The following is a 16,305-nucleotide window of genomic DNA, read 5'->3' as shown; positions in this document are numbered from 1 at the left end:
GTTTGTCCTTTTGGTATGTTCTTCTGGTGGTCCATGGTATATTCAATACTCTTTGCCAAAACCATAATTCAATGGCATTAATTCTTCTCTGGTCTTCCTTATTCACTGTCCTGCTTGCACATGAGGCATATGAAGCTATTGAAAATACTATGGCTTGGGTCAGGCACACCTTAGTCCTCAAAGTGGCGCCTTTTCTTTTTACCACTAAAAATGTCTTTTGCAGCAGATTTTACCAATGCAAGACATAGTCTGATTTCTTGCACACTGTTTCCGTAGACCTTGATTATGGATCTAAGTAGAATGAAATCCTTGGCAACTTCAATATTTTCTCCATTTATTATGATGTTGCTTGTTGGTCAGTTGTAAGGATTTTTGCTTTCTTTATGTTAAGGTGTAACCCATACTTAAGGCTGTACCCTTTGATCATCATCAGTAAATTAAATACATGTGTGTGTTCTCATATACATATACATAATCTTTTATAAATAATAAAAAGGGAAAAGAGTAACTTTACAGTGGGGAAACTTATCAAACACTATCTCAGTTAGATGATCAAGGTCAACATCACCAGTCATAATTCATGTTGACAGTGTGAATCTTTGATATCATGTAATGAAATGGTACCTTACACCTGTGGTCTTATAGAAACTTATAACCCCAGTTAGATCATGAAAAAAAAAAAAAAAAATCAGACGGATTCAAATAGAGGGACATCCTACAAAGTACTCAGCCAGTACTCCTTAGAACTATCTAGGTAATCAAAAACAAGGGAACTCTGAAGAAGTGTCACAGCCCAGGAACTTAAAGCTCTAAGAGAAGCCTAAAGGAGACATTACAGTAAAATGTAATGTGGCATACTAAGTGGCATTCTGGAACATGAAAAGGATATTAGGTAAAAACTAAGAAAATTTGAATAAACTATGTACTTAGTTAATAAAAATGTATCACTATTGCTTTATTAATTGTAGCAAATATACCAAACTAATGTAAAATGTTAATACTAGGGGAAAGTGGGTGTGGGTGTATGGGGACTTTCTGTGCTAACTTCCCAAATTTTGTGTAAATTTGAAACTCTTATAAAAAATGAAGTCTATTAAAAACCCATACGAGTCTGCAGTTTGTCTTACTGTGGGCCCCTGTGTGTTGCTATGATGCTGGAAGCTATGCCACCAGTATTCCAATACCAGCAGGGTCACCCATGGCAGACAGATTTCAGCTGAGCTTCCAAATTAACACAGACTAGGAAGAAGGATTTAGCAACATTCTTCTGTAAAGAATTAGCCAGTGAAAACCTTATGAATAGCAGAAGAACATTGTCTGATATAGTGCGAGAAGATGAGACCTTCAGGTTGAAAGGCACTTAAAAAACCACTGGGGAAGGGCTGCCTCCTCAAAGTAGAGTTAATCTTAATGACGTGGAAGGAGTAAAGCTTTCGAGACCTTCATCTGCTGACTGAAAACGAGAAGCAGCAGCTGCAAACATCCATTAATAATCGGAACCTAGAATGTACGAAGTATGAATCTAGGAAAATTAGAAATAGTCAAAAATGAAATGGAGCACATAAACACCAATATCCTAGGCATTAGTGAGCTGCAGTGGACTGGTACTGGGCATTTTGAATGGGACAATCATAGGTCTACGAGGCCAGGAATGATAACTCAAAGAGGAACAGCATTGCATTAGTCTTCAAAAAGAACATTTCAAGATCTATCCTGAAGCACAACACTGTCAGCGATCGTGTAATATTCACACAACTACAAGGAAGACCAGTTACTACGACTATTATTCAAATTCACGTACCAACCACTAAGGCCAAAAATGAAGAAATTGAAGATTTTTACCAAGTTCTGTAGTCTGAAATCGATCCAACACACAATTAAGATGCATTGAAAATCACCAGTGACTGGAATTTGAAAGTTGAAAACAAAGAAGGATAGTTGGAAAATGTGGCCTTGGTGATAGGGACAATGCCGGAGATCTCTGAGCCAAATACTTGGAAACAGAATCTTGACCTGCATGGCTAAAAATATTTATTTTGTTTCAACACATGCCATCTTTTCTCAGCTAAGTGGATTCTCTTAATTCTTAAGAGAATTAAGCTACAGAAACTGATTTGAGTGACTACTCCCTCAATTCTTCCAAAGACAGAACATAGCTAATATTATTCTAGATACAGAAGAACCAATCCAAACCCTCTGCCATTGATTCGGTTCTGACTCATAGCAACCCTATAGGACAGAGTAGACCTGCCCCATAGAGTTTCCAAGGAGCGCCTGGCAGATTCCATCTGCCGGCTTTTTGGTTAGCAGCTGTAGCACTTAACCACTGTGCCACCAGGGTTTCCAGATACAGAGGAGAGAAAGGAATTTGTTACGTATAATGGCACTAGGGCCCAACTGAGAAGAACTTTACCTGTTCCTGCTACACAGAAACTCTAATTTGTATCCTTTTTGTCTATGATTCCTCACTTCAACTTTTCTTAGCTCTCCATTCTCCTCCAATCAGGTTTTTTTATTATTATTATTATTTAAACTTGTCAGAGTTTGTTTCTGTGGATTAAAAGCAACAGAAACTGCCTATGCAAATGTTTGAGTGCAAATAAGAAAAATCTCCCTTCGTGGTGGGACTATATACTCCTAGCACAATCTCCTTAGTTTATGAATCCCCATGTACATTGAATTTCTGTTCTTTCAGTTCACCACATTTGCTGCTCCCTCAGGGGATTGCTCTCTCAGTTCACTGTGCCAAGGATACTCTTTCCTCAGGTCTTCCGAAGGTGCTTCCTCCTCACTCAGGTACCCTCAATGCAGGAAGCCATTCCTTGCCACCCTCTTTAATCATTCCTGCGTCTTAATCAACTGTCCTACCCATCTCCACAATACCCCAGGTTACTATGGTGACAGCCTTTACCTTTACTTGAAATTGTCTTATTATCTATTTACCTGACTATGATCTATTTCTCCCAGCAGAAGGTAAGTTCAATTAAAGTTAGCTCACTGTATATCTAATCAATGGCTATACCCCACCATGTGGAAAAATACCTTGCACATAATAACAACTCAATAATATGTGTTGTATATATATATATATATATATAAAGAACCATTTTGAATCTCTCCATTTCTCATTTTTCTAACAGGAAAATATGTTATTTTTATAATTTAAAAGGCAAAAGAATACTCTGTGACTTTTTTAAGAGTGCATATTCAGTAGTTACTATGGCAAAAAAGAAGCAACATTAAAACAAAGAAAGATTAAGCAAACCGACAATTAGGCAAACATCTTTTTTTTTTTGAGGAAAACCAAGTCAAATGATTTCAGTATAAATAACGTAAAAAGTAAGGTCACTGGCTTATTAACAAATACTGAGATTAAAACAATTCGGTGAGTGTTTGAAAAAGTATTTGCAAATAGAAAGTATAAATAAAGAAATAAAGTTCCGTCCACCCATCAGGAAGGACACATCTGAAAGGTAGAAAGAATGATGCGTAGAGATCTAAATCAGAAGAGTATCAATTTAAGTTATTAACTTGGGAGTAGAAAAATATATACTATGAGGGCTATTCTGAGTGTGTGGAGTGCCATTGTTCTTGAGTAAAAAACACTGAGAAAATAATAATTTCTACGATGTTACTGAATGCATGATTATATTACTTAAATGTGGGGTTCAGGTGAGGTGGAGAAACTGGTAACCAGGGAGAATAACCAAAAAACTAAACCCTCTGCCATTGAGTCGATTCCGACTCATAGAGATCCTATAGGACAGAATAGAACTGCCCCATAGAGTTTCCAAGGAGCGCCTGGCAGATTCAAACTGCCGACCCTTTGGTTAGTAGCCGTAGCACTTAACCACTAAGCCACCAGGGTTCCTTGGAGAATAGAGCACAATTAAAAAACAAGAAACCACAATAAGGCAAAATTTGGTGTTGTGAAAAAGACCTTTCAACATGGGAGGAGTAGAAAGCCAGAGTTTGTGGTCAGAAAAGGAAATTCACATTCTTGACCATGCATAAGCACTTATGTAGATTTATGAGGACATTTCAATAGAAACTAAGAGCAGTCTCAGAATGCAGAGTAGAACTGACTGAGGACCTTTGCTAGGCTGTTTGCAGCCTCAGGTCCAGAGAAGACCTTCTCTATCCTCAGATGGTTTGGGCACATGCCCCAGACATTCTCCTCAGGAAGCTGGCCAAGAGGTACAATATCCTTCCTCACATTGCCTAAAAACCTCCAGAAAAGTTTAAAATTAATAGCCAGGCATATAAAAGTAGATATAAAATAAACTTTTAGTACCTCTGCAAAATCCCTGGTCCCTTTATTTGGTCCTTTTGTACCATAATCACATTCCTTTATGGTCTGCTTTGGCAACGAAAAAGCCGCTGTACAGTGGTTTAGAATTTTTATAAACGGATTTTTTCTTTTCCTTCTTCAAATACCAAGGAAGGCCAACAGGCAGGTGTTAAATTTCACTGTATGTTTCTCTCCTCTATTTTCTACCAGCCTGAGGGATATTAAACAGTGGAGCCCAGGTGGCACAGTGGTAAAGAAAACGGTAGGTAACCAAAAGGTGGCTAGTTCAAATTCACCAGGTGCTCCTTGGAAATCTTATGGAGCAGTTCAGTTGCTATGAGTCTGAATCGACTTGACAGCAACACATTTTTTTTTTTTGGTGTTAGTGAAGAAACGGAAGTCCCTTGGGTGGTGCAAATTATTAAGTGCTCAGTTACTAACTGAAGGGTTGGCAGTTTGAACGCATTCAAAGGTGCCTTGAGAGAAGGGCCTGGTGATGTACTTCTGAAAGGTAAAACAACTTTGAAAACCCCATAGAGTGCAGTTCTAGTCAGCACACGTGGGGTCACTGTAAGCCAGAACCATTAATTTGATAGCAACTGGTTGGGTTTTTACGTTGGAGCGTAGATCTTTGAATTTAAACTTTTTGTTCTTTTTTAACAATTCAAATCATGCCCCTTAAGACTTCTTTAACTAATTCTCATTATTTTTCATTTCAAACTATTTTCTATCTTCTTTACCAATGAATTATTTGGGAGTTGGTGATTTAATTTCCAAATGCTTATTTTCTATATCTCTTGTTTTATTAATCTATATTTTAATTCTGTTGTGGTCATAACACACACCCTGTACACTTTTAATTGTTTCATGTTTACTGACACTTTGTCATCATCCAGTAATTGATCTCTCTTGGTGAACTTTCCATGTGCATTTGGAAATAATGTGCCTACTGTAGTGATGGGTGTGTTATTGCTGTTGTTGTTAAGTGCCATCTAGTCAGTTCCAACTCATAGGGACCCTATGTACCACAGAAAGAAACACTGCCCGGTTATGCGCCACCCTTACAATCGTTGTTATGCTTGAGCCCATTGTTGCAGCCACTGTGTCAATTCATCTCATTGAGGGTTTACCTCTTTTCTCCTGATCCTGTACTTTGCCAAGCATGATGTCCCACTCCAGGGGCTGATCCCTCCTGACAACATGTCCAATGTATGTAAGAGGCAGCCTCGCCATCCTTGCTTCTAAGGAGCATTCTGGTTGTACTTCTTCCAAGACAGATTTGTTTGTTCTTTTGGCAGTCCATGGTATATTCAGTATTCTTTGCCAACAACACAATTCCAAGGCATCAATTCTTCTTCAGTCTTCCTTATTTGTTGTCCAGCTTTCACATGCATATGATACAGTTGAAAATACCATCGCATCTCCAATGTCTCTTTCTACAGATGTAATTAATTTGATTCCTGTGTATTCCATCCCTGGAGGTTCACTTGTATAGTTGCCATTTATGTTGTTAAAAAAAAAAAGTATTTGCAATGACTAAGTCCTTCTATTTGCAAAATTCTATCATGTCATCTCCAACATCATTTCTATCACCACCTCCTTATTTCCCGATTATTGATCCTTCTTAGTTTCCAACTTTATCCTTCCAACCACCAGTAATTAGCAGTGCACCCTGATTGCATGTTCAATCAATTTCAGACTGAAAAAGCTGATAAAAATCTTCAGTTTTATCTTTGGTCTTAGTGGTTGGTGCATAAATTTGAATAATAGTCGTATTAACTGGTCTTCCTTGTAGATGTATGGATATTACGTTATCACTGACAGCATTGTACTTCAGGATAGGTCTTGAAATGTTCTTTTTGTTCTTCCCTAGTCGTATTTTGAGTGCCTTCCAACCTGAGGGGCTTATCTTCCGGCACAATATCAGACAAAGTTTCGCTGCTATCTATAAGGTTTTCTCTGGCTAATTCTTTTCAGAAGTAGACTGCCAGGTCTTTCTTCCTAGTCTGTCTTAGCCTGGAAGCTCAGCTGAAACCTGTCCTCCATGGGGGACCCTGCTTGTATCTGAATACCGTTGGCATAGCTTCCAGGATCACAGCAACATGCAAGCCCCCACAGTACGACAAACTGACAGATACATGGGGATGATGGGAGCAAAGCTATATAAATGACAGCCAGGCGAAGGTGGTGAGAGTCGTCTTCGCATTTTCATTACGCTTAGTGATTTTTTGTTGATTTCCTTTGTAATTACTGAGTTTAAAAAGTCAATCTACATTTGTAGATTTCTATATTTTTCTTTTATTTCTTTTAATTATGCTTCATATGTTTTTCAGTTTGCTGTTAAGTGTTTACACATTTTATCTTGTTGGGTCTTTCTGTTGTATTCAAACTTTCATATTAAAAAATGATAATTTTTTTTTCCTCTGGGAATACTCTATATTTAATTATCTTTTGTCTAAAAATATAGCTATTTATTTATATCATTATAGACTCATGAATACTTATTTTGCTTGGGGTTATAATTCAAACTGCATTATCTATTTTGTTGCTCAAATTATTCCAGCTTTGCTGTTGGAATCTCTTTTTGGTATATCCCCAACTTGGCATTTTTTCTGTCTTTTATTTGTTTGCTTTTATTTATTTTTTGAGCAGTTCTATATTTTCTGGCACTACTTTTATATATTTCCTGCCCTAGCCCTAGAATCAGCCATTTCTCCAAAGAGTCTTTGTTCCTTTTATTGGCGAATGATATTAGAAACCGAGATTTGATTGCTAGGTGTTATGGTTTTTATTGAGGTGTCATTGCTTACAGGCCCTCTTAGCTGACAGAGCAAGAAAACATATGTGTGTGTACTAACACATGTAAGGAACCTGGTGGTACAACAGCTAAGGGCTTGACTGTTAGCCAAAAGTGTTTTGAACCCACCCAGAGGCTCCAGGGTAGAAAAACCTTCCATTCTACTCCAGTAAAGATTACAGCCTAGAAACCCTTATGGAGTGGTTCTACTCTGTCACACGGGGTTGCAATGACTCAAAAATCAGCTTGATAATACCTAACAACAAAAACAACTAACACGTGTACATACACATATCTATAAATATTTATATATGTATACACCACTCATCTGTCAGTTTGTCTTACTGTGGTGGCTTGTATGTTGCTGTGATGTTGGAAGCTGTGTCACTGGTATTTCAAATACCAGCAGGGTCATCCATGGTAGATAGGTTTCAGCAGAGCTTCCAAACTAAGGCAGACTGGAAAGATGGATCTGGCAATCTAGCTCTAAAAAAATTGGCCAGGTAAACCTTCCGAAGAGCAGCAGAACATTGTCTGATATAGTTCTGGAAGATGAGCCCCTCAGGTTGTAAGGCACTCAAAATATGACTGGGGAAGAGCAGCCTCCTCAAAGTCAAGTCAACCTTATTGATGTAGATGAAGTAAAGCTTTTGGGACCTTCATTTTCTTATGTTGAAAATGAGAAGAAACAGCTGCAAATACTCATTAATAATTGGAATGTAGAAGGTACGAAGTATGAATCTAGGAAAACTGAAAGTCATCAGAAATGAAATGGAATGTATAAGGATTTATATCCTAGACGTTGAAGAGCTGAAATGGACTGGTATTGACCATTTTGTATCAGACAATCATATGGTCTACTACTCTAGGAATGACAACTTAGAAAGGAATGGCATTGCATTCATCATCAAAAAGAACATTTCAAGGCCTATGCTGAAGTACAATGTTGTCAGTGATAAGATAATGTCCATATGCCTACAAGGAAGAGCTAATGTGACTATTATTCAAATTTAGGCACCAACCACTAAAGCCAAAGATGTAGACATTGAAGATTTTTACTAACTTCTGCAGTCTGAAAGTGATCAAATGTACAATCAAGGGGCATTGATAATTACTGGTGATTGGTATGCAAAAGTTGGAAACAAAGAAGGATCAATAATTGGAAAATAAGGCCTTGGTGATAGAAATGGTCCTGGAGATGGAATGATAGAATTTTGCAAGTAGAATGACTTAGTCATTGCAAATACTTTTTTTTAACAGCATAAATGATGACTCTACAAGCAAGCCTTGCCGGATGGAATACACGGGATTCAAATCAACTACATCTGTAGAAAGAACAATGGGGATGCTCAATATTATCTGTCAGAACAAGGTCAGGGGCTGACTGTGGAACCGACCATCAATTGCTCATATGCAAGCTTAAGTTGAAGCTGAAGAGAATTAAAACAAGCCCATGAGAGCCAAAGTACAACCTTGAGTGTATCCCACTTGAATTTAGAGGCTAATCTCAAGAATAGATTTGATGCATTGAACACTAATGACTAAAGAGACCAGACCAGTTGTGGGATGACATCAAGAACATCATACATGCAGAAAGTAAAAGGTCATTAGAAAGACAGGAAAGAAAGAAAAGACTAAAATGAATGGAAGAAATGATGAAGTAAAAGAACTGAAATCTAAGCAAAAAAAAAAAAAAGTACCACTATGCCACCGGAGTTTCCAAAAGAGCTGAAAAGAATATTTTAAAAGGCGATTTGAGAAGATCAAGTATTATAATGAAATGGGCAAGACATGGAGTTAAAAAGCCAAAGGGAAAGAACACACTCATCATTTCTCAAGCTGAAAGAACTGAGGAAAAATTCAAACCTCAAGTTACAACATTGAAGGATTCTATGGGCAAACCCTGGTGGCACAGTGGTTAAGAGCTATGGCTGCTAACCAAAAGGTCAGCAGTTCAAATCCACCAGGTGCTCCTTGAAAACTGCGTGGGGCAGTTCTACTCTGTCCTATGGGTTCACTATGAGTTAGAATCAACTCGATGGCAGTGGGTTTGGTTTTGGGATTTGGTATGGGAAAAATATTGAACAAAGCAGGAAGCATCTAAAGAAGATGGAAAGAATATACAGTCACTGTACCAAAAAGGATTTGTTGCCATTCAACTATTTCAGGAGGTAGCATGATCAAGAACAGATGGTACTGAAAGAAAAAGCCCAAGCTGCACTGAAGGCATTGGTGTAAAACAAGGCTCCAGGAATCAAGAGAAAACCAGATGAGATGTTTCAACAAATGGATGCAATGCTAGAAGTGCTCACTTGTCTATGCCAAGAAATTAGGAAGACAGCTGCTTGGCCAACTAGTTGGAAGAGATCCATATTTGTGCCCATTCCCAAGGAATGTGATCCAACAGAATGTGGGAATTATCAAACAATATTGCATGCAAGTAAAACTTTGCTGAAGATAATTCAAAATTGATACAGGCTCCTCATAAGCACAGTTAAGTGTTTTGGAATTTCCATTCTCCATAATATTATCCATAATTTGCTATGATCCACACAGTTGAATGCCTTTTCATAGTCAATAAAACACAGGTAATCATCTTTCTGGTATTCTCTACTTGGTTGCAGCAGTACCTCAACAGGGAACTATCAGAAATTCAAGCCAGATTCAGAAGAAGATGTAAAATGAAGAATATCATTGCTGATGTCAGATAGATCTTGGCTGAAAGCAGAAAATACTAGAGAGATGTTTACCTGTGTTTTATTTACGATGTAAGGCATTTGACTGTGTGGGTCATGGCAAATTATGGATAACATTGCAAAGAACAGGAATTCCAGAACACTTAATTGTGCCCATATGGAACATATACACAGACCAAGAGTCAGTTATTTGAACAGAACAAGGGAATTTTGCATGGTTTAAAATCAGGAAAGATGTATCATCAAAGCTGTAGTCTTTCACCATACTTATACAATCTGTATGCCGTGCAGATAATCCATGAAACTGAACTATATGAAGAATGTGGCATCAGGGTTGGAGGAAAACTCATTAACAACCTGTGCTGAGAAGCTCCTTTACAGGGGAAGATTGATGACAAGGACCTTCTTCCAGAGCTGACAGAGAAAGAAAGACTTCCCCTGGAGCGGATGCACTGAATTTGGACCTCAAGCCTACTAGACTGTGAAAGAATAAACTTCTGTTTGTTGAAGCCATCCACTTGTGGTATTTCTGTTATAGCAGCACAAGATGACTAAGACAGTTGTCATGAGTAAGAATTGTCTTTACAGAAATCGGTTTACTGTTAGTCAATATGAGTTTGGGAAGTCATTTTATTAGAGTGTGATGAATTAGTTTATAAGTAAAAATAAAGGTGTCTATAAGCAAACCAATGCCATCCATGAGTTTACTGTCTTTACTTAGTTCTTGAGCCCTGAGAATACTCTCTAGGCATTGCTGAGCATATTTCTACTTTGTGGCTTCCTCCCCTTCATTCATTCAATTAATACTTATTCTGTACTTTTGAAGTGCCGGTAACTATTCCAGGTGCTATGGATTGACTGGAGAGGACTAGCAAATGCACAATGACTAGAGTATACTCTTTTGGTGGAAGGGATATACAAAAAAGAAGTTAAACCAGTAAATATATATTATGCCAACTATACAATCTGAAGAAAAGTAAACAGACTAAGAGATTAGAGAGGAACAAGGTGCTATTTTAAATAAAATAGTCAGAGAAAACCTCTCCGAAGAAGTTATAATTAAACAGAGGTCTGGATGGAAAAGATATGAGCCATGCAAATGACTGGCTCCAGGTCTAAGAAACAAGGGCAAAAGCCCTTGAGAATGGATTGTGATTGGCATGTTCAAAAATTAACATGGAAGCCAGCGGAAATGAAGGAGAATAAATAAAGGGGTGGGTGGTATATCCACAGATGTTGACAAGGACTAGGCTATGCTGGTCATGATAAGAAATTTAGGTTTTTAACGAAAGCATGATATGAAGCCATTGGAGCATTAAAAACATGAGAGTGATGTGGTATCATCCGCATTTTTAATACATTATCCTGGCTGTTGTATGAAGCATAGACTGTAAGTGAGCAAGGAGTAGAATAAGATCATTTCATACTATTACAGTAATAGAAAGCTGTTACAGTAGGCTATCCAAAAAATTATAGTGGCTTTGACCAAAGTGATAGCAGTGAAAAAGTGAGCTATGTTTTTTCCATCCAAACCATTAACATGTTTCAAATGGCTGATTTCTTTATGTTTTTATGACATCAAAGAAGAGTAAAGTCAATACTTGCCCTGTTTTAAAAGAATTAGGATTCTGGGTGCACAATAGCAATATGTATCTAATAGAAAATAAGTGTCCTAGAACCATTCACAGGGCTTTTGGCTAAGACTCTGGTTAAGATAAAATGAGGGCTTGGAAATACAGACCTAGTATTAAAGATATGACATTCATTTTAAAGCTGATCACATACAATGAAGAATATTTGAAGGTGCCTCCAGCACAGCAGCTTTGGTTTCATGAGACAAGGAAAAACTGTCCCCTGTGCTGGAAATGAGAACCCTGGTGGTGTAGTGGTTAAATGCTATGGCTGCTAACCAAAAGGTCAGCAGTTCGAATCCGCCAGGCTTTCCTTGCAAACCATGGGGCAGTTCTACTCTGTCCTAATAGGGTCGCTATGAGTTGGAATTGACTCGATGGCAGTGGGTTTGGTTTTGGTTTTGGCGCTGGAAATATATCAATAGGGTTTCTAATTGGCTGCTTTATCTTCTCAACTATTCTTTGTTGAGAATGAGTTTTTTTTTCCCCCCTTTGGTGGGAGGAAGTTGTTGTTGTTGTTGTTAGGTGCCCTCGAGTCGGTTCCGACTCATAGCGACCCTATGCACAACAAAGTAGAAAGATATGAAAAGGAAGTACTCAGCTCTGCTGGAAGGTTGGCCCTGAAAAGTCCATATCTAGATTTTAGCTTAGCATTTACTCGGTGCCTAAATGGGATAGGGACTGCCACGATCAGAGAATTTCTAACACCTTTTCTTTTGGGTAAAAGGATTTTGTAAGCGAAGGAGCCAAACGAGTCAAAACATCAGGTGGGATCAGTGAACACTGAATACCTACTGATTGTAAGCACAGGGCAGTATAGTAGGGAAATACATACATTCACTCTAAGGAAAATAAGCCCTTACTTTTTAACCTTTAAAGAAAAGCAGTGAGGCTCCTATACACAACCCTGGTAGTAATTTAGCCCCATTTGGAAAATAAATGTTGGGTACCTGATCTCTTTCCCTTTGTTTTATTCCTGTGATTTCTATCCAACATGCGTTAAGCATGTACTGTTGGGATCATCATCCAATTATTGGTTTATGTAGTCGATTAAGATGCTTATCTTTGAATCTCATTTCAAAGAGTTCAAACTGCAGAGTGGTGGAACATTCAGCCATTGTAAATGGTAGTGATTGCTATGGGGACAAGAAGCTCCTGAGAGCAACTTTTGCAATGCTTCACCCTCAGCATTTCTTACAGCTTCCATGCTGAGGGCAGAGAACGCTTTAGCTGACCCCCAGGGATACTTTCGGATAAGACTGTTTGGGGTGAGGGTGGGCTGAGCAGAATTTTCTATCTTATCTTTTGTCTCAGATACCTCACCCAGTTTCTCATCAAAGGGTTTGTGAATAGTTCCTTATACAAAAAAGGAAATGCCAGTGCCAGATTTTCACATCACGAGCATAGTATGATTATCTGGCAGTGGTGGTCACACGCTTTTCTTCACTAGTCTTGTGAAAAAAGTTTACAATTTTGATATTTGCATAAAACAAGTAGAAATGGAACTTTTTCAAAGGGTGTATGTAGTATTTTCAGACCTATTAGATGTTTCTCGATTATTCCCCCCCCTCCCCGCCTTTAGAATCTATGAAAAAGTAAAGAAAGATGTTAAGAGGTACTCTCAGAGCCTGTTAGGGCACCAGGATAAGGGAAGATTACAACAAGAAATGCCAGGGGAAACTAGCATACTTCACACACAAAAAAAGAAGAAAAAACAAACAAACAAATGGAGACTAGGAGAATGAAAGAAATTAAGAGTGGATATGATGTGCTCTTTGTAATTGTGTTTATTTTTGTTTAGTGTGATTTTGTTTTCACATTTGATGAGATATCTGTTCCCCAGTTCTTTAACATTTCTATAAAATAAGAAAGAAAATCAGTCATTTGCCGCACGTCCAAGTGGGTATAACCGTTGGTAAGAGGTAAAGAGAAATATCTCTCTACCTTCTTTTTTGTTCAGATAACATTTTTATTATTGGGGAAATCAAACAAGTAGATACCAATTCTTAGCTCCTTTCTGCCTTACTAACTCAAAAGGGAGTTCACAGGTGAATAACATCAGTATCACAAACTTTCTGACCACCTCAGACCTACTGACTCAGAAGTTCCAGAGTGGGCCCAGGATCCTATTCTGTGGAACTCGTCACATGATCCTTATACATGCTTAATTTTGAGAAGCTCTGTTCTAGGGATGCATGGGAGTGGAAAAGCTCAGGATTATGCATTTCTTACAAGTTTCCAGGTGTTGTTGATGCTGCTGGTCAACATGCAATACTTTGTTGATGTTGTTTAATTGTATTGTGTTTTAGATGAAAGCATACAATGCAAATGAGTTTTTCATTCAAAAAGTTATCCACAAATTGTTTTATGTATCAGCACTCTTCCCCCTTTCCCTTTCCACCCTGGGTTCTCCATGTCCATTCTTCCAAATTTCCTGTCCCTTCCTGCTTTCAGACTCATAGTGAACCTATATACAACAGAATGAAACACTGCCTGGTCCTGCGTCATCCTCATGATCATTGTTATGCTTGAACCCATCGTTTAGCCACTGTGTCAGTCCATCTCGTTAAAAGTTTTCCTCCTTTTTGCTGGCCCTTACATGACAAGCATGATGTCCTTCTCCAGGGACTGGTCCCTCCTGGTAACATGTCCAAAGTATGTGTGACAAAGTCTGCCATCCTCGTTTCTAAGGAGCATTCTGGGTGTACTTTCTACAAGATAGATTTGTTTGTTCTTCTGGCAGTCCATGGCATATTCAACATTCCTAGCCAACACTGTAACTCAAAGGTGTCAATTCTTCAGTCTTCCCTATTCATTGCCCAGCTTTCACATGCATATGAGGTAATTGAAAACACCATGGCTTGGGTCAGGCCCACCTTAGTGCTTAAAGTGACATCTTTGCTATTTAATGTTTAAAAGAGATCCTTTGCAGCAGATTTACCCAGGGCAATGTGTCTTTGATTTCTTGACTGCTACTTCGTTGGATGTTGATTGCAGATCCAGGTAAAAGAAATCCTTGACAGCTGCAATCTTTTCTCCGTTTATCATGATGTTGCTTGTTACTTCCCATCCCAGCCCTTCCACTCATCATAACCATTAAAATTGCTTTTTTCTTTGTGTAAGCCTTTTTCTTGTGTTTTTATGATAGTGGTCTCATACAGTATTTGTCATTTTGTGATTGACTGATTTCACTGAGCATAGTGTCCGTCAGTTATCCATGTTGTGAGATGTTTTGCAGATTCATCATTGTTCTTTGCATTTGTGTATTATTCCATTGTGTGTGAGCACCATGATTTGTTTAACCATTCATGCACTGATGGACACTTAGGTGTTTCCATCTTTTTACTATTGCAAATAATTCTGCAATGCACATGGGTATGCATATGTCTATTCATGCGACAGCTCTTTTTTCTCTAGGATATATTCCTAGGAGTAAGATTGCTGGATCCGATGATATTTCTATTCCTAGTTTTTGAAGTAGGTGCAATAACATTTTCCATAGTGGTTGTACCATTTTACATTCCCACCAGCAGCGTGTAAAAGTTCCAATCTCCTCACAACCTCTCTGACATTTGTTATTTTCTGCCTTTTTTTTTTTTGTGTATGTGCCAGTAATGTTGCAATGAGGGGGTATCTCATTGCAGTTTTGAATTGCATTTCTCTAATAGCTAACGACAGCGAGGGTTTCCTGGTGTGTCTGTTAGCCGCCTGAATGTCTTCTTTGGAGAAGTGTCTGTTCATATCCCTTGCCCATTTTTTAATTGTTTTTTGTCTTTTTGTTATTAAGGTGTTGAAGCAATCTATAGATTTTACAGATTAGACCCTTGTCTGACATATCATGGCCCAAAATTCCTTCCCTGTACATACATTCTCTTTTTACTATTTTGGTGAAGTCTCTTGATGAGTGTAAGTCTTTAATTTTTAGGATTTCTCAGTTATCTAGTTTATCTTCTGTTGTTTGTGCATTGTTAGTTACGGTTTTTATTGTATTTCTGACATATATTAGGGTCTCTAATTTTGCCCCTATTTTTTCTTCCATTATCTTTATGATTTTATATTTAGGTCTTTGATCCATTTGGAGTTATTTTTTGTGTATGATGTGAGTTATGGGTTCTGTTTCATTTAATTACAGATGAACACCCAGTTTTGCCAGCACTGTTTTGTTAAAAAGACTGTATTTTCCCCCATTTAAACCCTGGTGGCATAGTGGTTAAGAGCTACAGCTGCTAACCAAAAGGTCGGCAGTACAAATCTACCAGGTGCTCCTTGGAAACCCTACGGGGAAGTACTAATCTGTCTGATAGGGTTGGTATGAGTCAAAATCGACTCAACAGCAACAGGTTTGATTTTTTGTTTGTTTGTTTCCCCAATTAATGGGCTTTGGTCCTTTGTCAAAGATCAGCTGACTATATGTAGATGAATTTATGTCTGAGCTCTCGATCCTATTCCATTGGTCTCTGTTTCTGACGCTGTACAAGTTCTAGACCGTTTGCACTACTGTGGCTGTATAGTAGGTTCTGAGATCAGGTAATGTGAGGCCTCGGCTTTGCTTATCTGGGTCCTCTTTTCTTTCCATAATAATGTTGATGATTCTTTTTTCCCATCTCATTAAAGAATGCTGCTGATGTTTGGATTGGGGTTACATTATATGTGTAGATGGCTTTGGGTAGAAATGACATTTTCACAATGTCGGGTCTTCCTATCCATAAGCATGGTATGTTTTTCCGTTTATGTAGGTATCTTTTGGTTTCCTACAGTAGTATATTGTAGTTTTCTTGGTATAAGTCTTTTATTTCCCTGCTTAGATTTATTACTAAGTATTTTATCTTTTTATGGGCTATTATAAATGATATTGTTTCCTGATTTCCTTGTCAAAGTTCTCTTTGTTGG

Source organism: Loxodonta africana, chromosome 6 (assembly GCF_030014295.1).
Source record: "Loxodonta africana isolate mLoxAfr1 chromosome 6, mLoxAfr1.hap2, whole genome shotgun sequence".
Lineage (NCBI taxonomy): Eukaryota > Metazoa > Chordata > Mammalia > Proboscidea > Elephantidae > Loxodonta > Loxodonta africana.
The sequence above is the reverse complement of the archived record's forward strand: the minus strand, read 5'-3'. Positions refer to the sequence as shown.